Here is a 27,592-nt window from a genome sequence, read left to right as displayed (position 1 = left end):
TTTGGGCCCAGTGTACAATATATGAATCCACTTTATGAAGACGTCTCCAAATCCAAAAGCCTTCAAAGTCAGCAAAAGATAGCGCCACTCTACCCGGTCAAATGCCTTCTCAGCGTCTAATGATAGGGCAGCTACAGGCTCCTGTTCATTCTGAACATGCCACATGATATCTATGAATCTCCTGATGTTATCTGCTGAGTTTCGCTGATGAATAAAGCTAACTTAGTACCAGAGCTGCTACTACTTTATTTATTTTCCCTGCTACCACCTTATTTAGAATTTTTGCATCACAGTTAATAAGATAAACTGGTCGATAACTCAGTTATGTGGGTCCTTACCCTTCTTGAAGAGGAGCGAGATGCCTCAGACAAGGTTGGAGGAAGAAAGCCTTTTGCAAAGGATTCTTCATACATATTCATTAAATAGGGAGTTAATTCCTTACAATACATCTTGTAAAATTCTGCTGTAAACCCGTCTGGGCCAGGTGATTTGCCAGTGGTTAAGAGCGCAATCGCATCTACAATTTTCTCCTCAGGTATGGGTTTGTCAAGCTCCTCTTTCTGATTCGTTGTCAATACTGGTAAACTGAGTTTATAAAGAAAAGATTCAATCTCATCATCCACTGACAACTCTGTACTGTAAAGGTTTGTATAGAAATAAAAAAGACTCGTTAATCTCTTTTGTAGATGTTTTACGTCCCCCACATTGATCTCTTATACTCGAAATTGTGCTTAAGGATTCCTGTTTTTTTATGTAGCTGGCAAGTAATCTGTCGGCCCAGTCTCCTTCCTCACAGTACCTCTGCCTGGCTCTGAAATGAGAGAATTCCACTTTTTGTGAGAGAAGAGTATTAAACTTATATTTTAGTTCCACAAGTAAGGAGTAAGAGTAAGGACTCATTGGACAGGTCTATTTTGAATTTACCTTCTGCGACACTGATCCTCTGCTCTAATTCCTACTGTCTTGTAGTATTTTTTTTTTCTTGAAAGCAGTGTTGTACTATGTGTCCCCTCAAAAAAGTGCTTCTTATGCCACAGCTGCAGATGATGCCATAGGTAGGTCAATCTCTGAATACATCTTAATCTCAGCACTAAGGGTTGTTCTAAATGCTTCATTCATTAGCAGACCTGAGTTCAGCCTCCATCTACGAGATTTTATAGTTTGGGTGAATGGTTGCATGATGTGTCACACAGGCATGATCTGAGATTATTATATTCCCAAATTTACAAGATAAAACAATGGCCATTAATGTCTTTGATAAGAGAAAGAAATCAATTGTTGAAATGGTTTGATGTGGGGAGAAAAAATATTGTAGTCCCTAAATGTAGGGTTAAAAATGTGCAATATATCCACCAAACCTAAAGCTTTGCATATATTTTCAAGAACCCGCTTTGATCTTCGGGGTTGAGAAGTGGATGGTCTACTGTGGTCAAGCACTATGTCCAAGCCCTGATTGAAATCCCCCACTAGAATGACTGGATGATTGCCCATTCTATTTATACTGCACTCTAGATCTGCAAAAAATATTGGCTCATCCTGAAGGGTTATTATTTTTATTGTTCACTTAATTTATTTAATAACATTATGATCTTTGCTCTCTTTTTAACTGTCACAATGACACAAGGCTTTGAAAGTTGTTTGTACTTTTTTCATCAACAGCAAGAGCTGTGAGGAGAACGTTATCCTGAGTGGCAGAGAAGCATCACTGCAACTAGCTATCTGAGTGAAGTGCTGGGAACCTCTCCTCAGATAGCCAGCGCTTGCCTGTTCTACACTGCTTAAAGTCTTACACAGGCCAGAAGATCTTTCCATCCACTCTTTTCCTCCGTTTCATCTTCTCACAGACTTTAGGACACTTAAATATTGTTTGAAACACAAGGACTGTTTGCTGTGTTCATGAAGGACACAGCGGAACACTATGATAAAACTTGTTGCTCAGACAAGCTGGAGCTACTCCCATTATTGGGACTGGACAACAACCTGTTACCTGGACTCTGCAGACGTAATCATATTGATAAGTTCTGTCCAATCACATGTCATTTGCATAAAGGTATAACTGCTTGAATGAAGTCTGAGGGGTTCTCTCTGACCCTCGACTGGCTTTAGTTTCTCTCTCTTTCTTTATTTCTCCCTCTCTCTGGGTTGTGAATGTGTTGATCTATCGAGATTTTACTACACTATGTGTTGACTCAATGATGTACTTTTACTCTTTTCTAATATATATATATTTATTAATTTCTATTCCTTATATATATATATATATATATATATATATATATATATATATATATATATATATATATATATATATATATATATATATATATATATATATCTGTAATGCTGAGACTATTTTTCCAGTAAATTTAAATATATTTTAAATTCTAAGATCTGACTCATTGGTCAGATCATTTGATGACTCATTGGTCATTTCATGTTCTGGGATTCCTCACATGCAAAGCATCGAACACTCATTGTCTGTGAAATGTGTTTCTTGTATAAAGACCAAATCACAATGTAAGAAGAGGGGGGGTGGAGTGCTATACAAACTGCAGCTCCAACCACACAATTAGCAGACCTAGTCGCAGACCTCAAAGCAGGTAAACCCAAGAAAAAGGGAAATTTAAAAATAATATTATATATTATAATTCATATTATAGAACCCCAACCCATGCGGGGATCGAATCCGGGCCGCAGCCCAATACTCGTACCGCTGTACCAGCGAGTGGATTGGGATGCAGCCGCCGAAAAGGGGCGGAGCAACGAAAACGGGCAGAGAAACAAAAGTCACGCATAGCGGGAATGAGAGAGGGTAAGAAATGTAAATAAAGCTCGCAGGGAAGCGGCTACCTCTAATGACGCGAGGTGAGGATTAACTGAAACAATAGAGCTTCGAAAGAAAACAAAACTGAATTGAGGTGCTTGTGGATTAAATGCTGTTTCACCAGAGAGGAGAGAGAAGGTGAGCAAACCGCGAGCCTCACAGCTGCTTCACACAGACACAGAGAAAGAGGGGGGTGGAGGGGAGCTGTGGAGGAAACCGAACTACACAGCTACACCAAACTAGAGAGAGAAAGGAGGACAGGGAAAACTAGAGAGTGGAGACGAGAAGATAGATTCGCTCTCAGGAGCATCAAAGATCCAATGCCGAGTGGCTGGTTGGCGTTGCTTATAAGGAGTTGGTAGCAGGTGTCAGTAATTAGCCAAATTAACCCTCAGTGCCGGCCTGGCACGCCCTCCGATGCCCTGGGGGCCGTGCCACGAAGGGAGCTTACAAAAGTGGCGCTTATTTGAGTAGTCCTCGCTTGAGTTAGCCAAACAATTCACTTCCAGCTAGTTCCGTTCCACTAACGCAATTAAGACTCAACCTGTTCCCACTAATTCAAGGCATGCTTTTGTAATCAAGGCTCACACGCGTGCACACGGTATTTACACAGCCTCAGTTATCGAGCCTTGAAAAGCAGAGAAAATAAAAACAATGATAATCTTTTAAAATAATGATTTAATCCCTTAACGTTCCATGTGGCTATGCTCAGACCCTGCACGTTTCCTAATTTAGCTGACATAACATACAATACAGCAGTATGGTGACCACCTGTCTATCATCTTCTAAATTTAGCCTAGTGTGTAAAATGACCAAATCCCCACAAACGTGTTTATCCTCTGAATGAAAAGGTACATGGATACTGAATAGGAGGAGTAGCAGTGACTGGGATAAAAACAAAAAAACAAACAACATAATCAAAAATATAAAACAAAACAGTGTAAAATAAACAAGTTGGCTTCCACTCTCTGGGTGCCCCGAAAAAAACACCAACTAGGTCTGTGATCTGCAAGCTTTAAGGGCAGTGCCACCATCACGACAACTAACTCTAAACAGTCTATATAACTCGACTAAACAGCTCTCTAACCAATGTTATTGAAGATGGGCCTCACTGTAACTGACATCAACAAGGACATTATTAATGCAACTGTGAGCAAAAATACAAACTAAACAAAGTCTATAACAATCATTAAGTCAATAACTGACTTGTACACACATGTAGAGTATCAAGAAAAACAAATTTACCTTAAAACATAAGACCAAGTTCACATACACTAAATAGGAAAACAATAAAGCTGGTAGTTAAGAACCGCATTTTGAAGTAGTGCACATAAAACCTGCACTTAACAATATTTACATTACCTTTAAGTTCTTTATTGCTAAACAGCCAATTTGGTCTACCATGGCTAATGGTCATACATCAAATCCAGGATGTCCCTGGCACAGTGCACCATCAGGTACGGGTAGACTCAGCCTCTGGCTGTAGGGTGGAAATAAAGCTAAACGTGGTGCGGGCGTTATCAAAGCACCGCTCACCTCCGCAGTGATACAGAGAACCACAGGGTGTTTCTGTTTGAAAGGTATCTTGTGTTGATGGAGTAGTTTCTTGCATTCTCAAACACTTTGGTGCAGAGACACCATTTCTTTTTGAGTAGTCCTAGAAAGATCCTGATGAGGTTGCCATTCCAGCGGATTTCACCCTTTTTTCTCGCCGCGTTGGTTATTGCCTTTTTGTTCTGCCTGTTAAGAAACCAGGCGATGAGGATTCTATCCGGTCTGTTTCTCCCTTTACGAGTGGCTGACAAGCGGTGACATCGCTCCACCAAAAGCCCAGACGTTAACTCCAGACCGAGCATCTCAGGAATCACATCCGACAGGAACTTTGCCGGGTCTCTCCCTTTGCAATGCTCTGGAAATTATAGATTGTTGCGGTGGGTCCACTATATTTTGCTGGAGACTAGACATCTCGGCGCGAGTTGCAGATGGACTTTCTTTTATCTCTTTTACGCACTCCTCAAGTGAATCCTGTCTGCTCTCTGCCCTCCCAAGACGGGTAAGAACTTCTGTGAGCTTGCCCTCTATCGACGTAATTGTTCTTCTGATTTCCTCCAGGCTGCTACTATGTTTGGCAAACATTTGCTTGAGAAGCACATTAATTCTAGCAATCTCCTCGTGCAGGCAATCGTAATGTCGTAATTCTGAACAAAACTTCTAATGGTGCACAGATGTCTCCCCTTAAGCTGCCATTTCTCAGATTGAGTCATGTGACTCATACGGAGATTTTTCTAAAAGAAAGGTAACGGAGCTAACCATGTAAACTGTGATTACATTGTTTCCCATAGCTGGTCGTCTCCGAATCAAAACACACAGATTAAATGACTGTGTGAAAAAATACAGCTTGTGACTTGTGAACTTTAGAATTAGCTACATAGATGGTCAAGGTGTGTTTATTAATTTAGGATTGCAGGCCTACTGTAAGTTATAATAGACGAAAATTCATTTAGCTAACTAGTCATCTAGAAGATGTAGTGGATAGCCAGAATTTAGTACACCACTTTGTTTGTAGTTTAAAGCAGTCTCTTAACCCTGATCCCTGTCATAAAATTGTGCAGATCAGACTGACCAGCTAATAAACAATCATTTATTGAGTTTACCTGTTAAACTCCCTTAGCTCCCTGTGGATTATAAAACCAATCATTATGTAAATCCAGCAGTGTGTTAGACACATCATACCACCCCTTACTTTATTAAGTGCCTTTAAAGCAGAGAAAGCTCTAGAATATGCAGAAACAAGGTTAAGAAACACTGATCTAATGCGACTTCTGTTAATTTGTAGATAAGTATTTGTAGTTAAGTGCATTTTGTGTTAGTTCTTTTTTAGAAGTTAGTTCTTAATTGGAAGGTTATTGTTTGTTCTAAATGGGAAGATTATTGGAAGTATTAAAATAAAACTATGGCGAAACGTAAGAAACAAAAAAATTCTGAAGAAAATAGAACATTTAATGATGCCTGGGCAGATTCATTTGCATTTTCATCTGACGAGAGTGGCCTACCAGTATGCCTAATCTGTGGAAAAAGACTGGCTAACAATAAAAGGTCAAATGTGGCAAGACATTTCCAAAATAAACAGGGAGAAGAGAGAAAAAAAGCTGTTTCGAAAATGATGCGGAAGGCTGATCTGACAATCAATTCAAGAAGTGGGTGAAGTCTGCAAATTCAACTACAATATGCAAGTTTTGTTGCCGCTCAAGAAATAGTCAGGCGTAGGAAACCGTTCACAGATGAAGAATATATGAAAGAGTTATTCATTAAGATTTCAGAGTGAAACAAGAGTGAAATTGTGCAGAAAATCAGAGAGATGCCTCTCTCTGCGAAGACAGTTAAAGACAGAACCATAGAAATGGCAGAAAATATCACAAAACAGCAAATTAAAGACCTGCAGCTGCAGCCTACTCTATCGCTACTCTACTCTAAATTATATATTTATAGTTATATAAGTTAAGTAAAATGGTCATTGACAAATAATTAAACTAACTAAATAATTCATTCATATATTTGGGAAAGAAATCAGAATTAAAACGTATTAATTTTAAATAACGACAGAAAAGCATTTATTTTATTTTTTTCAATTAAAACAATGTTATCTTTGTTCTTTGTTTCTGATTGGCTCATAAGTTTCTACAAAGTTAGCTAGCCAATGAAAATGCACAATGCAGGTATGTGCAGTGAGTCATGAAGCTGTTCGCGGTATTTTTCACCACAGTCGGCGGCAGTAGTGTTAGAGGGAGCACACAGCTCAGATCTCTCCAGCTTGGTCTGAAATAAAACAGAGTAAAAGTTACTGTAAAGTTGTAAAAACGCTAGAAAAACTGTCTTAATAACTAGAAATACTTACTGTGAGCTGAAATTGGAGTCTCTGCGCCATTTACACCGTGAAAACGAGCTGTAATATCCCCGCATTGGTAAGCATTGTATATAATCATTGCTAAGCTAACTAGCTAAAATGCTAATCGCTATGGGAAAGCCCAGGTGTGACGTCATCAGGACTCGTGCGTGTTAACTGTAGGAGAGGACAAAAAAGTTGAAGGTAGTCTTCCCTCTCAATCTGCCCTTGCTCCCTGCCTTCCTCCAGCTGCCTCGGCCCTTTCTGGACCTCGGAGGGATTTGTTGGGTTACGGGTATAGCTCAGGTTTCTCTTCATTTACGTATAAATCTTTCGCCTTTTACTAAAGATTTCCGTGGAGGGGAACGTTGACGAGTATTGCTTATTTTTTGAAAGCTTTGCTTTTAGCGAAGCTGCTCATTTCAGTGAAAAGAGAGAGAGAGAGAATGAATTAATCAATCAATCAATCAATAAATAAGAAAAAAAATAAGAGTAGGAAGGAACGATGACAAAAGAAAACAGTAAAAGAAAAAAGTTTAAAAGGAATAACAGTAAAAGAGTAAAAGAGAGACCTCTTTGAACAATGGCTAGAGTAGGGTGACGTTAAATGGGTGGGACATCTGTTGTCTTCGCCGCTTAGTAGCTACATAGTAAAAAGAAGGGCCCCACAACCAGGTGGCGATATTCGGGTTATCGCTTCTCGGCCTTTTGGCTAAGATCAAGTGTAGTATCTGTTCTTATCAGTTTTAGCGGATTCGACTGAGGAGGACGTCGGCTGTGCTTGGGCTTAATTTTAGAAGGCGTTCAAGGGTGAACATATGTGCAGCAGCAGGTGGCCTGTCCGCCGCTGCCGCAGGGGATCCCTTGAGCTCCTTTTTATTATTATTATTATTTTATTTATTTTTTTATTTGTTTTAAGTTTTTTTAGATTAGCTCCCAGCCCTCCCGGATGACGAAGAAGAAGACCTCACCGCCGAAGAAGATAGCATCGGCGGTGGCGGCGACGACAACCCTGCCCCGGCTGGACGACCCCCGACGGCGGACGGACCAGCTGGTGGACCGGCCGGCTTCGGAACCAGCCGGAGAGACTTCCATCGCTGACGACGCCGTGGAGTCGGGACCTCGGGGTTCTGCGGGGTAGGATGGGGCCCCGGCGGCGGCCTCGGCGCCAGGGATATCCCCTCTGCTGGGATCCGGTGGTGGTGTGATGGGGGTCCCCCACACCGTCCGGTTCCAGTGGAGGGACCCGGGGGAGGGCGCCCTCTTTCCTGAGAGGGTGCCTTTCATCCGGGAGGTCCTGTTTTCGGCGCTGGGGCTAAAACCGGTAGACCTCATCTGCGCCCAGCGAAACAACGCCCTGGGGTTCTTTGACGTTACCATGGCGTCTGAAGCAACCTTCGAGCGGATTCTGGAGCAGGGCCAGGTCCTGGGTGGCCATCCGCTGGGGAAGACCTTCACCATGGAGTCAATGTGGCACGTTGGCCGGCGGATGGTCACCATCCACATTTTCAATCCGTTTGTGGCAGCTGAGTCCGTCCGTCAATTCTTGGAAGAATTTGGAGAGGTCCAGCCCGGGGAGCGCATGGTCCGGGATGAGCTGGGAGTATGGAACGGGCGCCGCCAGTATATTATGAACTTCAAAAAGAACAGTGAAGGAAGTTGGAGGTACCCCCCAGCAAATTTTTCGCTTGGTGGAAATAGGGGGTACCTCTTCTTCAGGGGGCAGCCCGCCTTCTGTAGGGGGTGCCAGAAGTATGGACATCAGGTCGAGGGGTGCAAGGACGTTGAATGCAGGAACTGCCTGGGGCACGGGCACCTGGCTAAGGATTGTAAAAACCCCCGCTGAGGCCAGGCGTTCGGCCCCGGGCTCGCCCCCTCGGCCTAGTAAGGAGGCACCCCCTGGTCCTGCTCCCTTGAAAACATCAGCGGCAACAAAGAGGGTAAGGGAGCAGGACCAAATCAAGGAAGAACTAGATATGAAAAAGGTAAGGAAGGCGGGCACTCCCCCTTTGGCGGCGCCCGTGGGAGATCCTGAAGGAACACCGCAGTCCCCCGAGCCGGAGGACTCCATCATGTGGATATCTGACATTTCACCACCACCCCTCCGAATCCAGGAAGGGTATACTTCCAGTTCGGAGGGGGAGGAGTCCTCCGGCGAAGAAAGTGAAGAGGTCGAGGGGGCATAAGAGGAGCTCCCTTTTAACTCTTTTAATGGTTGTTAATCCTTTTATCATTTTAAAGATAAGCCCAGGCACAGCCATAAAAAAAAAAAAAAAAAAAAAGAGAGAAGTGATTTTTAAAGGTATTTTAGTATAGTTTAGTTTAATAAAGGTTTATTTGTTGTTTTGTTTTGTCTTAAATGTTTTTAGTGGGGATGATGAAAAATGAGTAACCATGAATGTACAATATGATGGTGAAAAAATTTCTGACCCGCAAAGAAAAAAAAAAAAAATCTGTTCTTTTAAGAACGGACTCGCTTGTCTAAAAGAGCATGGCAGAGAGAGCGTCAACGTCGGCCCGAGTGGTGCGACTGAAGCACACGGTGCGGCTGGAGCTGGTACCAGAAGCGGAGGAGGCGGACAGGTCGAGATTCGGATGGGACTACGTGGTCCAGCGGGTGCTGAGGGACTTCGGAGGACTCGGTCCCTCACGGATCTTCTGCCTGCAGGACTTCGTGGTGGCGGGTTTCGTGGACGTCACCCTGGCGTCCTACAGCGACTGCACGGCGTTCTTTGCTAAGTGCAGCAAAGGTACGCAGGAGGAGGTGCTGCGTGGGCTGCGGGCCGTCCCCCTCTTCGCTATGGACGAAGTCCCGGTGACGGTCCACATGTACAATCCGTACGTGGAGGACGACGTCATCCGGGCCTTCTTGGGGCGGTACTGCAGCTCCGTCTCGGCGGGAGAGAAGGTAAAAGGGCGGTTCGGCATCTGGAACGGGAAGAGGAGGTTCCTGGTCCGGCTCCGGGTGGACCCTGCCGGCACGGGGGGTCTGCTCCACCCGCCTGGGAGCTTTGCCATCGGCCCGCACCGGGGGTTCCTGCACTACCCCGGCCAGCCCCTGTACTGCAGGAGGTGCGGCGCCCTCGGACACAGCAAAGAGGCGTGCTCGGGGAAGCACTGCCGCTTCTGCGGATCCGATCAGCACGGGGCGGCCGAGTGCGGGGCCCCCAAGGCCTGCAGCCTTTGCGGAAGCCAGGGACACCTCTTCCGTTCCTGCCCCTCCCGCCGAGGTACGTACGCCAGCCTCTTCCAGGACGAGTACAGGCCGCCCGAACCAGACCAGGCACCGCAGAGAGGGGACGCCAGGCCACAGGACACCAGGGTGCCCGACGCCGTCGTGGACGACGGAGAGGCCGGGCCTTCCACCGCCTGCAGGGGCCCTCCTCCTCCCCCTCGGCCCCCAACGCCGCCGCCTCCGCCACCGCCTCCACCCCCACCATCAGAGACGAAGGCTCCGGCCGCACCGGTCCCGGAGGACCTGCCGGCAGGACAGCAGCAGCAGGAGGTGCCACCGACGCCGGGAGACGTCGTCGCAGAGATCCTGCTGGCCCCCACCGGCGAGTCCACGGGCCTCTGGCCGGCCCCACCGCTGCCCGACTCCTGGACGCCCATGGACTGGGCGGAGGTTTTGGAGGGGATGGAGCCCGGGGCACCCATCTTGCGGCCCGGGTGGGCAACCGTCGCCGTCCCCGACGGCCAGCCAGCGCCAGACCCCCCTGCCCCCGCTCCCATCAGGGAACGGGATCCTCAAGCTGAGGAGGACGGCCAACGAGCCAAACGGTCCAAGGTTGAGGAGGTCCGGGAGTTCGACCTCCTCGACCCAGCCAGCGTGCTTTTGCCGGGGCCGGGCCAGTGTGCGGACAACGCACTCCAGGACCCCAGCACAGACTGGTCCCCGTCTCTGCTGTTCTTTTAAGAACGGACTCGCTTGTCTAAAAGAGCATGGCAGAGAGAGCGTCAACGTCGGCCCGAGTGGTGCGACTGAAGCACACGGTGCGGCTGGAGCTGGTACCAGAAGCGGAGGAGGCGGACAGGTCGAGATTCGGATGGGACTACGTGGTCCAGCGGGTGCTGAGGGACTTCGGAGGACTCGGTCCCTCACGGATCTTCTGCCTGCAGGACTTCGTGGTGGCGGGTTTCGTGGACGTCACCCTGGCGTCCTACAGCGACTGCACGGCGTTCTTTGCTAAGTGCAGCAAAGGTACGCAGGAGGAGGTGCTGCGTGGGCTGCGGGCCGTCCCCCTCTTCGCTATGGACGAAGTCCCGGTGACGGTCCACATGTACAATCCGTACGTGGAGGACGACGTCATCCGGGCCTTCTTGGGGCGGTACTGCAGCTCCGTCTCGGCGGGAGAGAAGGTAAAAGGGCGGTTCGGCATCTGGAACGGGAAGAGGAGGTTCCTGGTCCGGCTCCGGGTGGACCTTGCCGGCACGGGGGGTCTGCTCCACCCGCCTGGGAGCTTTGCCATCGGCCCGCACCGGGGGTTCCTGCACTACCCCGGCCAGCCCCTGTACTGCAGGAGGTGCGGCGCCCTCGGACACAGCAAAGAGGCGTGCTCGGGGAAGCACTGCCGCTTCTGCGGATCCGATCAGCACGGGGCGGCCGAGTGCGGGGCCCCAAAGGCCTGCAGCCTTTGCGGAAGCCAGGGACACCTCTTCCGTTCCTGCCCCTCCCGCCGAGGTACGTACGCCAGCCTCTTCCAGGACGAGTACAGGCCGCCCGAACCAGACCAGGCACCGCAGAGAGGGGACGCCAGGCCACAGGACACCAGGGTGCCCGACGCCGTCGTGGACGACGGAGAGGCCGGGCCTTCCACCGCCTGCAGGGGCCCTCCTCCTCCCCCTCGGCCCCCAACGCCGCCGCCTCCGCCACCGCCTCCACCCCCACCATCAGAGACGAAGGCTCCGGCCGCACCGGTCCCGGAGGACCTGCCGGCAGGACAGCAGCAGCAGGAGGTGCCACCGACGCCGGGAGACGTCGTCGCAGAGATCCTGCTGGCCCCCACCGGCGAGTCCACGGGCCTCTGGCCGGCCCCACCGCTGCCCGACTCCTGGACGCCCATGGACTGGGCGGAGGTTTTGGAGGGGATGGAGCCCGGGGCACCCATCTTGCGGCCCGGGTGGGCAACCGTCGCCGTCCCCGACGGCCAGCCAGCGCCAGACCCCCCTGCCCCCGCTCCCATCAGGGAACGGGATCCTCAAGCTGAGGAGGACGGCCAACGAGCCAAACGGTCCAAGGTTGAGGAGGTCCGGGAGTTCGACCTCCTCGACCCAGCCAGCGTGCTTTTGCCGGGGCCGGGCCAGTGTGCGGACAACGCACTCCAGGACCCCAGCACAGACTGGTCCCCGTCTCTGCTGGACGGCTCCTCATCGTCAGACCCAGAGGACGCAGGTCAGGAGGGGTGGGAGAGGGTGGCCACCAGGCGGACGAGGTCTGGAGGGGAAGGGTAAAGGGACAAATAAATGACCGCCCTTATGCGGTATCCTTTCAGGGATAGGGCAGGGGTAGGGAGTATTTTGAGGGAGTGGGACTTTGTTTCGGAGGGGAGGAGGGGTTTTTGGGGAAGGGGTGGGGGACTGTGGGACTTCTTTGGGGTGGGTGGACCTTTGTGGGTGGCGGGTTGTGGGACTCTGTTGGGGTTGGGTGGGCTTGTTGGACTGAGTAGGGTTGTGGGGGGTTTGTGTGTGTGGAGGGGTTTGTGGGACTTTGTTGGGTTTGTGCGGGTGGGGGGTTGGTGGGACTGTGTTTGTTGGGGATGGGCTTTTGCGGGAGGGGGGGTTGGTGGGACTGTGTTTGTTGGCGGTGGGCTTTTGCGGGAGGGGGGTTTTTGTGGGACAGTGTTTGTTGGGGGTGGGCTTTTGCGGGAGGGGGGGATTTTGTGGGACTGTGTTTGTTGTGGGTGGGCTTTTGCGGGAGGGGGGATTTTGTGGGACTGTGTTCGTTGTGGGTGGGCTTTTGCGGGTGGGGGGTTTTGTGGGACAGTGTTTGTTGGGGGTGGGCTTTTGCGGGAGGGGGGGATTTTGTGGGACTGTGTTTGTTGTGGGTGGGCTTTTACGGGAGGGGGGATTTTGTGGGACTGTGTTTGTTGTGGGTGGGCTTTTGCGGGTGGGGGGTTTTGTGGGACTGTGTTGGTTTGGGGTGGGTTTGTTGTGGGTGGGGGGTTTATGGGGCTGTTTTGTGGGGTTTGTGGGTGTGTGGGACTTTGTTGGGTTGGAGTGGGTTTTTGCGGGGTTTGGTGGGGTTGGGGGGTGGGGATCCGTTTTCTGGGTACGGCGGAAGGGGGGAGGGAGGGACTCCACCGTTTTAGATATGTTTAGACTGACGGTGGGGTCCCTCAACGTTACGGGCATCAGGGACGGGGTTAAGCGGGAGGCCGTCTTCCGGAGCTTGCGAGCGTTCCGCTGCGAGGTCCTGTTTGTGCAGGAGTGCCACTTGACCTCGCAGCGGGATGCAAGCTTATATTCGGCCCAGTGGAAGGCGGGCCCCTCGGTGTGGGGGGTGGGGGAAGGAGTGGCGGACGGAGTGGGCATTTTGTTTGGCTCCGGGGACTTCTCGGTCCTGACCGTTCAGTCCCCGGTGCCAGGACGCATCATTTGCGTCGACGGGGAGTGGAAGGGGATTGCCCTCAGGGCAATAGGAGTGTATGCTCCTGCCAGCCCGGCCGGTTGGCGAGGGTTCTTTACCCACCTGGAGCCCCTGTTGTTCACGAACAAGGTCCTCGTCGTAGGCGGGGACTTTAATGTGGACCTCGACACAGGGGCCGGGGGGTTGGAACTAGCTAGGATAGTGCAGACTGCCGGGCTGGTCGATTCGTACAGGGTCGTCGAGTCCCAGGGGGGAGGACACACCTGGTGTAATTCCAGGGGTGACGCCTCCCGCCTGGACTACATCTTTGTCCGGAACGGAGCTGACATCTTAGCGTGTTGGTCCAGACCGTTCTGGGGCTCCGACCACTGTTACGTGGGAGTTGCCCTGCGCATGCAGGGGGGGGCATGGGAATGGGGTATGGAGGATGAATGTCGCCCTCCTACGGGATCCGGCCTTTTGCGCCGTTTTCCGGACCCTCTACCCCATATGGAAGAGGATGAAGGTCCTCTATGCCACGGCGGGGGAGTGGTGGGAAGACCTGAAGGAAAAGGTCGCCACCCTCTGCCGGTGGTGGGCGAACGCGGCCGCTCGGAGGAGAGAGCGGGCGATCCGGAGGTGGTCGTGCGACCTGCGAGCCGCCTGTCGGGACCGGAATCAAGTCCGGATCCGGGAAGCCAGTGAGGCCTTGAGGTTTTACCACGAGGCCCAGGCACGCGGGTACTGCAGACAGGCCCAGCACCAACGGATCAGGGAGGATGAGCGCCCTACGCGCTTCTTCTTTGACTCTGTCAAGAAGAGGCAGGCTAGGGCTCACATCCCGGGGCTCAAGTCAGAAGACGGGACGCTCCATGAGGACACCGACGGAATGTTGGTGGCGGCCGCGGCATATTTCGCCAACATGTTCCAGGCCCGGGACGTACCGGGAGCCGGGGCTCTTGCCTTCCTGGACGCCGTGGAGGGACGGCTGTCGGAAGAGGAAAGGGCCCTCCTGGAGGGAAATGTCACCCGCGCAGAGGTGGAGAGCGCAATGCTCTCCCTGAAAGGCGGCGTGGCCCCCGGAGGTGACGGGCTGCCTGTAGAGTTCTACAGGAGCTTTTGGCCCCTGATAGGTCCGGAACTGCTGGACATGTACACAGAGGCCGGAGGTTTGGGACTTTTCCCACCCTCCGTTCGGAAGGGGCATGTCTGTACAAGAAGGGAGACAGGACCGACTTGGCAAACTGGAGGCCGATAACATTGCTGACAGTGGATTATAAGATCTTTGCCATGGTGCTGGTCCGACGCCTCAAGGGAGTCATGGCTTCCCTGGTCCGTCCGGATCAAACCTGCGGGGTGCCCGGGCGCACAGGCAGTATGAACTTGGCTCTCATACGAGACGCCATTGCCTGGGCGGAGCAGCGCCGGGTGCCCCTGGCGGTGCTGAGTCTGGACCAGGAGAAAGCCTTCGACCGGGTTAACCACGCCTTCCTCTTCGCAGTTCTGCAGAGGATGGGCGTGGGCCCGGGCTTCCTAGCCCTAGTACGACTTCTTTATACAGAAGTCACCAGCAAGGTGGGGGTAAACGGCCACTTCTCGGCCGAGATCGAGCAGAAGGGAGGGGTACGACAGGGGTGCCCGCTGTCTCCCCTGCTCTACATCCTGTACATCGAGACGCTGGTCGAGCGGCTGCGACGAGAGCCTGCTTTCGGCGGCCTGCACATCCCAGGAGGAAGGGGTCTCAGCGCGAAGGTGGCGATTTACGCCGACGACGCCACCCTCTTCCTGGGAAAGGACCGGGACTTTGATGTCACAGGACGGATTCTGGAGGAGTTCTCGGTTGTGACCGGAGCCCGCATCAACAGGGCCAAATCGGCCGTGTTGTATGTCGGGGGATGGGCCAGGAGGGCCGACGTCCCCGGTGGGTACTCGCTCTGCGAGGGTGGCCTCAAGATACTGGGGGTCACCTTCTGGAGGGAGGACTCGGCCCAGAAGAACTGGGACGCGGCTTTAGCAAAGCTGCAGTTCAGGGCGGCACGCTGGAGCGAGAGGGATCTCTCGTTGTCCGGCAGGGTCTTGGTGGTGAACTCGGACTTGCTGGCTGGCCTGAACCACCTGGCCTACGTCTTCCCAATCCCTTTCGTGATGGGAAGACGGGTCGAAAGGTGCGTTTTCACCTTTGTGTGGGGCGGGAGGTACTAGCAGGTCGCTAGGACGACCATGTACCTCCCGGTCGCCAGGGGAGGTAGAGGGGTGTTCTGCGCGCCGGTGAAGGCCGCGACTTTGTTCGTGGCCTTCCTGGCGAGGCTGGTCAAGGGCAACGGAGGACACCCCGCCACCCTGTTCGCGAGGTTCTGGCTGGGGTTCGCCCTGAGAAGGGCGATCCCCTGGAACGGGATGACGCCGTGGTCCGTCGACCGACCCTGGCATTACGCCAGGGCGGCCGACTTTGTGAAGGACCACCCGTGGTGCACGGAGGACGGCGCCGTGCTCGACCACCGGCGCCTTTACGCGCGGTGGCGGGACGGAGCCGGGGAGGACGCGATGATACGCCCGCCTACAACCCGGCTGGTTGAACGGGGCCAGCAAGGACCTGCACTGGTTGGCCGCCCTCGACTGCCTCGCGGTCAGGGAGCGCCCGCACAGGCACGGGATCAGCCACACCCCCGCGTGCCCGATTGGCTGCGGCAGGGAGGAGACCGTAGACCACACCATGTGGTCTTGCCCCGTCGCGGTTCGCTTCTGGGCGGCGGTCTCGGGATGGTGGAGGTCAACCGGTGCCGGGTCCGTCCCGACCAGGGAAATGATTCTGTACGGGCATGGATTGAGCGCCGTGCCCCGCAGAGAGGCCAGGTCTCTGTGGACGGCCGTCTCCGTGGCCAAGTGCGTGCTCTGGGGCACGCGCTGCGAGTGCCTCAGGGTAGCGGAGCCGCGGCCGGACACGAGGCACCTCTTCCTCGCCTTTAAGGCGAGGTACGCCACGGTCTCTCAGGCGGGGCGGGAGCCCAGAGAAGGGATCATCAGGGTGGGCGTGGGGGGCAGGGGAGAGAGGTCCGGCTTTGCGGGCCCGACGGTGATGGGGAGGCCCTGGTGGCCCCGCGGATGATCATCCGCGGGCAGGTCCTCTCGCTCTCTCTCCGGGGGATGGTGGGGGTCTACGTCCGCTCCGTCCGTCCGCTGACAGGGTGGGGGGGTGGGGTAGACTGATTTGGGCTGTTTGGGCAGGTTGGGGATAGGGTGGGTTGTGGTTTGGGGTGGGTTGGTTTTCTTTGGGGATTTGGGGATATGGATGTTAGGGGCTGGGTGTTGTGGTGGGTTTGTATTGGGTTTGTGCTCTGTATGATGTAAAAATGGATGAATAAACGCGCCGGTTGCTAAAAAAAAAAAAAATCTGTTCTTATCTTATCGAAGTGCTGAAGGAACGACTTGGCTGTGCTTGGGCATAGTTTTAGAGGAGTTCAGGGGTGAACATATGTGTAGCAGCAGGTGGCCTGACCGCCGCTGCCGCATGGGGATCCCTTGAACTCCTTTTTGTTTTTATTTATTTGTTTTATCTGTTTTTAGTCTAGTTCCCAGCCCACCCGGACCACGTCGGCAAGGAAGCTCGGCTGGACGACTACGACGAGCGGACAGACTGGCCCTAGGACCTGCCTGCTTTGGAGCCTGCCTGGAGGAGCGGACGGCGCCATGGACTCAAGGCCTTGGGGCTCTGCGGGGCAGGACGAGTCCCGGGCTGCGGCTCCAGTTGCCGGGATATCCCCTTCATTGGAGCCTGGTGTAGGGGTAGGCGGAGGCGTGCCCCACACCATACGGTTCCAATGGAGGGACCTGGATGACGGGGCCCTCTTTACCGAGCGGGTCCCGTTCATCCGGGAGGTCCTTTTTATTGGGCTGGGGTTAAAGCCAGAGGATCTCGTCTGCGCCCAGCGTAACAACGCCCTGAGGTTTTTCGATGTTACCATGGCGTCTGAGGCGACTTACGGGCGGGTGCTGGGGCTGGGGCGGGTCTTGGGTGATCATCCGCTGGGGAGACACTACACCATGGCCTCCATGTGGGAGACGAACCGGCGGATGGTCACGGTACATGTATTCAATCCTTTTGTACCGGCCGAGTCCGTCCGCCGTTTTCTGGCGCGATTTGGGGAGGTCCAGCCGGGGGAGAGAATGGTCCGGGATGAGCTAGGGATCTGGAACGGGCGCCGCCAATATATGGTTACTTTTAAAGAAGAACATGGAAGCCTGAGGTACCCCCTGCTAATTTCACTCTGGATGGCAGCAAGGGGTACCTCTTCTTCAGGGGACAGCCCGCCTTCTGCCGGGGGTGCCTCAAGTATGGGCACCAGGCCGAGGGGTGCGAGGAGATGGAATGTAAGAACTGCTTGGGGAAGGGGCACCTGGCCAGGAATTGCCAGAACCCCCGCCGATGCAGGACAACCCGCCACCACCGCAGGAGTACGGGGGCAGGGAGGCCCCCCCCAACGAGTCGGCATTCTTGGAGGGGGTGGCTCTCCCCGTTGACAAGAGGAGAGGTTCAGAGAGGGGCTCCCCTGTTTTAGAAGAGTTTTAATTGTCTTTTACTTGGTTTTAATCCCCTTTTTATCTTTTTATGGCAGATTTTACTGTTTTAACCATCAACGTCAGAGGGCTTCGAAACGCGGTTAAGAGGGCAGCGGTGTTCCAGGATCTGGCGTCTATCTCCCCGACCATCTGCTGTTTGCAGGAGGTTCACCTGCGGGACCAGAGGGACGAGGCTCTTTTCTCACAACAGTGGGCAAAAGGTAGGGCCTACTGGAGCGTGGGTGGCGTCCATTCCTCGGGTGTGGGAATCCTTCTTGGAGACCGCACCTTTGAGAAGGTAAGCCCGTTTACCATCCATCAAGGCAGAGCGTTGGGCTTAGACGCCACTTGGAGACGCCAGAACATTAGAGTTTTGTGCATCTACGCTCCAGTAGATGCCTCGTCCCGTATTAACTTTTTAGAAGTTCTGGCCCCCTTTTGTGTGTCAAATAGGCACTTAATAGTGGCAGGTGATTTTAATATAAATTTAGAGGGGGGTGATGATGTCAGCCGGAAACACTTCCAGAAGTTGTCCAGCGACTTCAGTCTTACTGACGGTTTTAAAATTTGCAACCCCGGAAATCCGGGCCATACCTGGCATAACACTAGAGGGGCACAAAGCCGCCTAGATTATATATTAGTGTCCCCCACTATAGTTGTTAAAAAGGCCTCCTTGACCCCACGGTGGTTCTCAGATCACATGATGGTAGAGGCCACAGTCTCCATTAATGCCCCCTCCATTGGTAGAGGGTATTGGAATCTGAACGTGGAGGTCCTGGAGGAAAGAGAGTATCAGACTCTCTTTAGGGATCACTTCGCAGTCTGGTCAGACTGCAAGGGTGACTTTGCTTCTCCAGCTGCATGGTGGGAGCACATCAAAGAGAGAATTCGTGCTCTTACAAACCACTATTGCAGACGCCGCAAAGCCGAAAAGCTGAAGCGGGTAAGGGATTTGGAGAAGCAATTGAAGGAACAACACATTAATTTTAACAACGGAGGGATGCTGGACCTAGATAAAGTGCAGGCCCTTAGAGCCGGGCTCAGGGTACTGCACGAAAGGTCGGCAGCTGATAGCCTGTTTAATGCTAGGGTTCAGATGGCAGAGGAGAACGAAACATGTTCTGCCTCCTTTTTTCAAAGGGTTCGGCAGGCCCGAGAGGAGAGATGTTTTACATCTCTCATAGACTCGGAAGGTAGGACCTGTTCGGACCCGGCCCGGATGATGGAGGTTGCACATAGTTTTTATTCTAATCTTTTTAATAAATGTAGCACAGATCATGAAATAGGGGAGCAATTTTTGTCGCACCTAGAGACACGCCTTCCGAGCACGGCTCGGGACAGCCTAGAGACCCCCTTTAATCTGACAGAACTGACCGGTGTACTTGGCAAAATGAACCGGCGTAAGGTCCCGGGCTTAGATGGGCTCCCAGTAGAATTTTATTCTACGTTTTGGGATGTCCTCGGCCCGGTGATGGTGGAGGTAGCCGAGGACGTGCACCGACAGGGCAGGCTCACAGAGAGCATGCGGTCAGGAGCTCTCTCCTTGTTATACAAGAAAGGAGATCCCAAGGATCTAGCTAATTGGAGACCCCTGACCATGCTGTGCGTTGATCTTAAGATCTTCGCCAAGGCCCTGACAGAGCGCCTGAAGAAGTCCATGTCGTGCCTGATCCACAGCGACCAGACCTGTGGGGTCCCAGGGAGATCGGCAACCTGGAACCTCCACCTAATCAGGGATGCCATCTCCTGGGTCGGAGACAGAAATGTCCTGCTGGCGCTGGTGAGCCTAGATCAGGAAAAGGCTTTCGACGGAGTAGACCACCGCTTCCTCGAGAGGGTGTTGACGACACTAGGGTTTGGGCCCAAATTCCTCAGATGGCTCTTTACGTTATACGCTGAGGTTGGAAGCCGTGTTTCCATCAACGGCCACCTGAGCGACTTAGTACCGCAAGTGAGTGGAGTACGACAGGGGTGTCCTCTTTCCCCTTTACTCTACGCGCTCTATATAGAGCCACTTGCTGCAGCCATCAGAGCCCACCCAGAGATAGATGGTCTCCCCCTCCCGGGGGGCGGAGGAAAAGTGGTCAAACTGGCCCAGTATGCAGATGACACTACGTTGTTCGTATGCTCGGACCGGTCACTCAGGATTGCCTTAGACATGGTGCAGGCGTTCGGTAGAGCTTCCGGTGCGGCTTTGAACCTTGGCAAGTCGGTAGTCAAGTACTTCGGCAGTTGGACAGATCGAAGGGACATTGTAGGGGGTTTGGCCCTCAGCGATGGTCCTCTGAAGATCTTGGGGTTCTCCTTCATGGCAGAAGGGGCTGCCCGAGCCAACTGGGAAGAGCGTTTATCTCTGGCCAGGCGCAAGATGGGGCTGTGGAAAGCCAGGTCCCTGTCCTTTCAGGGTAAGGTATTGGCATTAAAAGTAGATGTCCTTCCCTCACTGCTGTATTTAGCTCATGTCTACCCCATGCCCTGCTGCATGCGGCGAGGGCTCACTAAAGACGTTTTTAGTCTCGTCTGGGGAGGTAGATATGAGTATGTTAAGAGGGAAGTGATGTACCTGGGAAAGGAAAAGGGAGGGAGGGATGTACCTGACTTCCCTCTTAAGCTGTATTGTCTGTTTTCTGCACAGCTCTGTGCACGCCTGGCAGCTCCCCTAGAACACCCCATCAACGTTTGTACGGTTGTGGATGTCCTGGCCAATGCGTACTCTAGTGAGTACGTGGTCCAACTCCTGCCCTAAGGCTGAGAACCTACCGGATCACTATAAGCACCTGGCAAGATGGAACAGGTCGCTTCCGGTGGGGTTGAAGCCCGAGACCTTTGTTAGGCACCGAGCTTTGTATAAAGCTGTTCTGGATGCCCGAGGTACTCGCTCTGTGGTGGGCTTGGAGAAGGACACTTGGTCTAGAGTTCAGCCAAAAGGGTTACACAACCGGCTGCAGGACCTGAATTGGCAATGTGTTCATGGCAAGTTGCCAGTCAGGGATGTTTAGCATAGGCACGGGCTCACCAGACACCCGCGCTGCCCCAGAACCTCATGTGCCAATGAGGAAATTCTTGGCCACGTGTTCTGGGACTGTGGGTATGCTCAGGTGATCTGGACAAGGATAGCCGACCTATGCAGAGCATTTGACCCGCAGTTCAATTTGACCAGAGAAAAGGTCATAAGAGTGTGGCCTCAGGATACCAGGTCTCCCTTCTTGTCTCGGATGTGGTTGGTGGTGAGCATTACCAAGCGGGAGCTTTGGAATGCTCGTACTGACGTCATCCGTAGAGGGACAAACCTGGAAACCGAGGGAATATACAGGAAAATCCGTGCTGATCTGTCTTTTCGGATGGAGTTAGATGTCATCCGGTGGGGGTATCATGCAGCGAAGGAGAGGTGGAAGGGCCTCGTCGAGCTGTAGTTCCAACCGTTGAAGAAACACGACTTCATCCTGTGATTCTATGAATCACTTTTGGTTTTATTGATTTTCTGCCTTTTAAATTAGAAGGGGTTTTAATTCTTTTTTTTTTATTTGTTCGTTTGCCCAGGCACAGCCTACACTTGTATTAGAGGAGTGGATTTAAAAGAAAAAAATATTTTAATTTCATTTAGATAGTTTTACATATTTAGTATTAAGTTATGTTTTATGGGCATTTTAGATAATAAATTTTGTTTTAATTTTTTATGGGAATGATGAAAGAAGAGTAACCTAGTGTTAAAATACATACTGGTGAAATGATTTCTGACCCAAAAAAAAAAAAAAAAAAAATCTGTTCTTTTAAGAGCGGGAGGCACTTGGCTAAAAGAGCATGGCTGGGAGAGCTCCAACATCGACCCGAGTGGTGCGACTCAAGAATACGGTTCGGCTGGAGCTGCTTCCTGAGGCGGATGCTGCGGACAGAACCAGGTTTGGGTGGGACTTCGTGGTCCAGAGGATCCTCCGGGACTTCGCTGGACTGGGCCCGTCAAAGATCTTCTGCCTCCAGGACTTCGCGGCAGCGGGCTTCATGGACGTCACCCTGGCGTCCTATTCGGACTGCACTGCCCTGTTCGCCCGGTGCAGCAGAGGGATGGAGGAAGAGGTACTCCGGGGACTCCGCTGCGTCCCCCTCTTCGCGATGGACGAGGTCCCGGTGACGGTCCACCTCTACAACCCTCACGTGGAGGATGGGATCCTGCAGCCTCTGCGGGAGCGAGGGCCACCTCTTCCGTTCCTGCCCTTCCCGTCGCGGCACTTTTGCAAGCCTGTTTACAGATGACTTCCAGGCAGTCAACCGGGACCGGGCCCCGTCGGAGGAGGACGTCGCAGCACCGGCTGCCGGGGCGCCTGCCGAACGTCCGTCCAAGCCCGCCGCAGAGGACGACGGAGACCCAGGGCCCTCCACCAGTCACCACGGAGGTGCGACCTGGTTGGGCAACCGTCACCGTCCCTGACGGCCAGCCAGCACCGGACCCCCCTGCCCCCGCTCCTGCCAGGGAACGGGACCCTCAGCCTGATGAGGATGGCCAAAGGCCCAAGAGGTCCAAGGTTGAGGAGGCCCAAGAATTCGTCCTCCTCGACCCTGCCAGCGTGCTTCTGCAGGGGCCGGGCCAGCGTGCTCTCTCCGCACCCCAGGACCCCAGCAAAGACTGGTCCCCGCCCTTGCTGGACGGCTCCTCGTCGTCCGACCAGGAGGACCCAGGTCAGCGGTCTGAGGAGGGGTGGGAGAGGCTGGCCACCAGGCGTTCGAGGTCTGGTGGGAGCAAGGGGAGGGAAAAGAAGAAAAAATGAGGGCCCTGTCGCGGAATCCCGTAGGGGATTGGGCAGGGGTTGGTAATAAGTGTGACTTTGTTTTGGTGGAGAGGAGGGAGTTTTTGTGCATGGTGGGACTTCTTTGGGGTGGGTGGACTTTTTGTGGGTGGTGGGTTGTTGGAATGGCTTGGTCTTTGGGGGTTTTTGCGGGTGGGGGGGTTGTGGGACTGCTTTGCGGGGTGTGTGGTGCTTGGGGTGGGACGCGGCTTTAGCAAAGCTGCAGGTCAGGGCGGCACACTGGAGCGAGAGGGATCTCTCGTTGTCCGGCAGGGTCTTGGTGGTGAACTCTGACTTGCTGGCTGGCCTGAACCACCTGGCCTACGTCTTCCCAATCCCTTTCGTGACGGGAAGACGGGTCGAGAGGTGCGTTTTCACCTTTGTGTGGGGCGGGATGTACAAGCAAGTCACTAGGACAACCATGTACCTCCCGCTCGCCAGGGGAGGCAGAGGGGTGTTCTGCGCGCCGGTGAAGGCCACGACTTTGTTCGTGGCCTTCCTGGCGGGGCTGGTGGAGGGAAAAGGAGGACACCCCGCCACCCTGTTTGCCAGGTTCTGGCTGGGGTCCGCCCTGAGAAGGAGAATTACGCCAGGGCGGCCGACTTCGTAAGGGACCATCCATGGTGCACGGAAGACGGCGCCGTGCTCGACCACCGGCGTCTTTACGCCAGGTGGAGGGACGGAGCCGGGGAGGGTGTGAGGATCCGGAACTTACGTTGGGCGGCCCTCCAGCCCTGCTGGTTAGACCTGCACTGGTTGGCCGCCCTCGACCGCCTTGCGGTCAGGGAGCGCCTGCACAGGCACGGCCTTAGCCACACCCCCACCTGCCCGATGGGCTGCGGCGGGGAGGAGACCGGTGCCGGGTCCGTCCCGAGCAGGGAGATGATCCTGTATGGGCAAGGGATGAGCACCGTGCCCCGCCTCCGTGGCCAAGTGCGTGCTCTGGGGCAAGCGCTGCGAGTGCTTCAGGGTACCGGAGCCGCGGCCGGACACAAGGCACCTCTTCCTCGCCTTTAAGGTGAGGTACGCCACGGTCTCTCAGGCAGGGCGGGAGCCCGGAGAAGGGATCATCAGGGTGGGCGTGGGGGGCAGGGGAGAGAGGTCTGGCTTTGCTGGCCCGACGGTCATGGGGAGGCCCTGGTGGCCCAACGGATGATCAGGTCCTCTAGCTCTCTCTCCGGGGTAGGGTTGGGGTTTGCGTCCGCTCCGTCCGTCCGCCGACAGGGTGGGGGGTGGAGGAGAATGTTGTGGGTTGTTTGGGCAGGTTGGGGATAGGGTGGGTTATGGTTTGGGGTGGGTTGGGTTTCCTTGGGGATTTGGGGATATGGATGTTGGGGGCTGGGTATGGTGGTGGGTTGGAAATGTTTAATGATTTGTATGGCCTGTGGAAATAAGCAAATAAATGCGCTGGTTGCTAAAAAGAAAAAAATCTGTTCTTATCAGTTTTGTGTAGTGGACTGAAGAGGACGTCGGCTGTGCTTGGGCTTAGTTTTAGAAGGAGTTCAAGGGTGAACATATGTGCAGCAGTAGGTGGCTTGTCCGCCGCTGCTGCAGGGGATCCCTTGAGTTCCTTTTTATTTTCTTTTATTTATTTAAAGTTTTTAGCTTAGCTCCTAGCCCTCCCAGATGACGAAGAAGAAGATGGCACCGCCGAAGATGACGGCTGCAGCGACTGCGGCGGTGCCTCATCCCCGGCTGGACGACCCTCTGCGGCGAACGAACCAGCCGATGGGCCGGCCAGCTTCGGGACCTGCCCGAGGGAGTTCCATCGCTGACGGCGCCGTGGAGTCGGGACCTCGGGGCTCTGCGGGGCAGGACGGGGCCTCGGCGGCGGCCTCAGCGCCCGGGACATTCCCTCTGCTGGGACCTAGTGGTGGTGGGATGGTCGTCCCCTACACTGTCCGGTTCCAGTGGAGGGACCCGGATGGAGACTCCTTATTTACAGAGCGGGTGCCCTTTATCCGGGAGGTCCTTTTTGTGGCGTTGGGGCTTAAGCCAGAAGACCTCGTCTGCGCCCAGCTTAACAACGCCCTGGGGTTCTTTGACGTCACCAAGGCGTCTGAAGCAACCTTCGAGCGGGTTCTGGAGCAGGGCCAGGTCCTGGGTGGCCATCCGCTGGGAAAGGACTATACAATGGAGTCCTTGTGGAATGCTGGTCGGCGGATGGTCACCATCCACGTCTTCAACCCATTCGTGGTGGCTGGGTCCGTCCGCCAATTCCTCGAACAGTACGGAGAAGTCCAGCCTGGGGAGCGTATGGTCAAGGAGTTAGGAACGGGCGCCGCCAGTACATGGTCAACTTCAAGAAGAATGAAGATGGGAGTTGGAGGTACCCGCCGGCAAACTTTTCACTCAATGGGAATAGGGGGTACCTCTTCTTCAGGGGGCAGCCTTAAAAACTTAAAAGCTAAGTTTTAGAATTATTATTATTTTCTCTTTTTATTTTTGTTAGCTTGTTTGTTTTTGGTTGTTTTGTTAGTTTGTTCGTTCGTTTTAGTTAATAAATTCATGTTTTAATTTATTTTAGTGGGAATGATGAAAATGAGTAACCGCGAATATAAATTATTTTGGTGAAAATTTCTGACACATATAAAAAGATAAATCAGTTTAATATCTGATACGCCCTCTATATGAGGGCTACATATTAAATGGATTTTTAGAACAGGGAGCCAGAACAGGAGCTTGCTCCTTCTGCTCCACGCATCGACCTGGTATTGCAGTACCTCCAGGAGCGGTGCACCTTCCTTACAGCGGTGCAAAGAAAGAAGAAACGAGTGGTCGTTGGTTAAGTACTCAAGAAGGCTTCAATTGCTGGGGGGAGGGTCAGTTCCTGTGATCTGTCTTGTTTTTCCTCTGCTTGTGCTTTGAAGTGAACCAATGCAGGTTTTTTGCTGTTTTCATGTTCTGTTTATTTACTTATTTAATTCTGTGCTTTGTGGCAGGGGAGGGTCTTTTCCGTTGTGTTCCGTTTTCCCTCCGTTTGATCTTTTTTTTTATTGGATATGTTGTTTGGCTAGTCTCTGTGTTCTTTTGTGTCCCTTTCTGCTCTTTAGGCAAGGACGAATGTCCCGCCCAGGTGTGACATCATCAGGACTCGGGTGTCTTAACTGGAAGAAAAGACAAAAAAAGTTGGAGTTTGTCTTCCCTCTCAATCTTCCTTTGCTCCCTGCCTTCCTCCAGCTGCCTCGTCCCTTCCTGGGGTTACGGGTATAGCTCGGGTTTCTCTTCATTCACGTATAAATCTTTCGCCTTTTACTAAAGATTTCCGTGGAGGGGAATGTTGACGAGTATTGCTTATTTTTTGAAAGCTTTGCTTTTAGCGAAGCTGCTCATTTTAGTACAAAAACAGAGAGAGAGGGCATGAATTAATTAATCAATGAGTAAAAAATAAAAAATAGAAATAAAAAAAATAAATAAAAAAGAGTAGAAAGCAATGATGTGACAAGAAAACAGTAAAAGAAAAAAGTTTGAAAGAAATAACAGTTAAAGAAAAGAGTAAAATGAAAGACCTCTTTGAACAATGGCTAGAGTAGGGTGACATTAAATGGGTGGGACATCTGTTGGCTCCGCCGCTTAGTAGCTACATAGTAAAAAGAATGGCCCCTCAACCAGGTGGCGATATTCGGGTTATCGCTTCTTGGCCTGCAAGGGTGACTTTGCTTCTCCAGCTGCATGGTGGGAGCACATTAAAGAGTGCTCGGACAAACCATTATTGCAGATGCCGCAAAGCTGAAAAGCTGAAGCGGGTAAGGGATTTAGAGAAGCAATTGAAGGAACAATATATTAACTTCAACAACGCAGGGACACTGGACCTAGATAAAGTGCAGGCCCTTTGAGCCGGGCTCAGGGTACTGCACGAAAGGTCGGCGGCTGATAGCCTGTTTAGTGCCAGCTTTCAGATGGCAGAGGAGAACGAAACATGTTCTGCCTCCTTTTTTCAAAGGGTTCGACAGGCCTAAGAGGAGAGATGTTTTACATATCTAATAGACTCGGAAGGTAGGACCTGTTCGGACCCGGCCCGGATGATCGAGGTTGCACATAGTTTTTACTCTAAACTTTTTAACAAACATAGCATGGATCACAAAATTGGGGAGCAATTTTTGTCGCACCTAGAGACACGCCTTCCGAGCATGGACAGCCGGGACAGCCTAGAGACCCCCTTTAGTCTGACAGAACTGACCAATGTACTTGGCAAAATGAACCGGTGTAAGGTCCCGGGCTTAGATGGGCTCCCAGTACAGCCCCTGTACTTCAGGAGGTGCGGCGCCTTTGGGCACAGCAAGGAGGCTTTCTCGGGGAAGCGCTGCTGCTTCTGCGGTTCAGACCACCATGGGTTGGCCGACTGCAGGGCCCCAAGGTCTGCAGCCTGTGCAGGAGCTTAATATCTATTAAGGAGATGGGCCACTGACCGCTGTGTGTCTCCTAACCAATCGTGGTGCCGATTCAAGGAGCTGTGAGTTTAGGCAGCTAGTCAGAGCAGCTGTAAATAAAAATATCTTAACAGATGTAATTTGATAATTTGGACAGGTATACGCTATAAAGCGGGGTTTACTGATTTCCAATAAGGTCAAAGAATTTCTGCCACTTCTTGAAATACTTATTGGGTGTCCCGATCAGCCTGAAATAGCCACTCTATTTAATAACTCAAACCATTTTCTTAAAGTAGGAGCCTGAGACTACTTCCAGTGTCTTAATAGTAGCCTCCTGCCTACCATAATAGCTGTCTGGATCCAATCAGAGTCATGGTCTGTCAAGGAAATCAAAGGACTTGGATCTCCCGAAACATATAGGCTGGGCAGATAGGGATACTGTACCCCTAATATAGGTATGCCCAGCCCTCCCTGTTCCCCTGTTTTTTTGTAATATATTTAGACGTATACGAGCCTGTTTACCATTCCAAAGAAAAACATAACAGAGCTTTTCAAAATTCTGAAAATATTTCAAAGGAATGGAAATTGGTAATGCCTGGATAACGCAGTAAA

The 27,592-nt window shown here is 52.5% G+C and overlaps 2 non-coding genes and 2 pseudogenes across 2 annotated transcripts; all 4 read left to right on the top strand.

Annotated features, from left to right (window-relative positions):
• The first annotated feature begins 7,005 nt into the window (after window positions 1-7,005).
• Window positions 7,006-7,122, top strand: LOC125802681 (U5 spliceosomal RNA). Its single transcript, XR_007439731.1, has one exon. It is a non-coding gene; the product is annotated as a U5 spliceosomal RNA (small nuclear RNA).
• Window positions 7,123-7,399: 277 nt separating this feature from the next.
• Window positions 7,400-7,570, top strand: LOC125802646 (U2 spliceosomal RNA; annotated as a pseudogene).
• Window positions 7,571-25,183: 17,613 nt separating this feature from the next.
• LOC125802643 (U2 spliceosomal RNA) lies at window positions 25,184-25,355 on the top strand (annotated as a pseudogene).
• Window positions 25,356-25,821: 466 nt separating this feature from the next.
• On the top strand, window positions 25,822-25,937 carry LOC125802825 (U5 spliceosomal RNA). Its single transcript, XR_007439877.1, has one exon. It is a non-coding gene; the product is annotated as a U5 spliceosomal RNA (small nuclear RNA).
• The last annotated feature ends 1,655 nt before the right edge of the window (window positions 25,938-27,592 follow it).

This window comes from Astyanax mexicanus, chromosome 6 (genome assembly GCF_023375975.1).
Source record: "Astyanax mexicanus isolate ESR-SI-001 chromosome 6, AstMex3_surface, whole genome shotgun sequence".
In the NCBI taxonomy this organism is placed as follows: domain Eukaryota; kingdom Metazoa; phylum Chordata; class Actinopteri; order Characiformes; family Acestrorhamphidae; genus Astyanax; species Astyanax mexicanus.
Note: the sequence above shows the minus strand (reverse complement) of the source record. Positions and strands in the feature narration are given on the sequence as shown.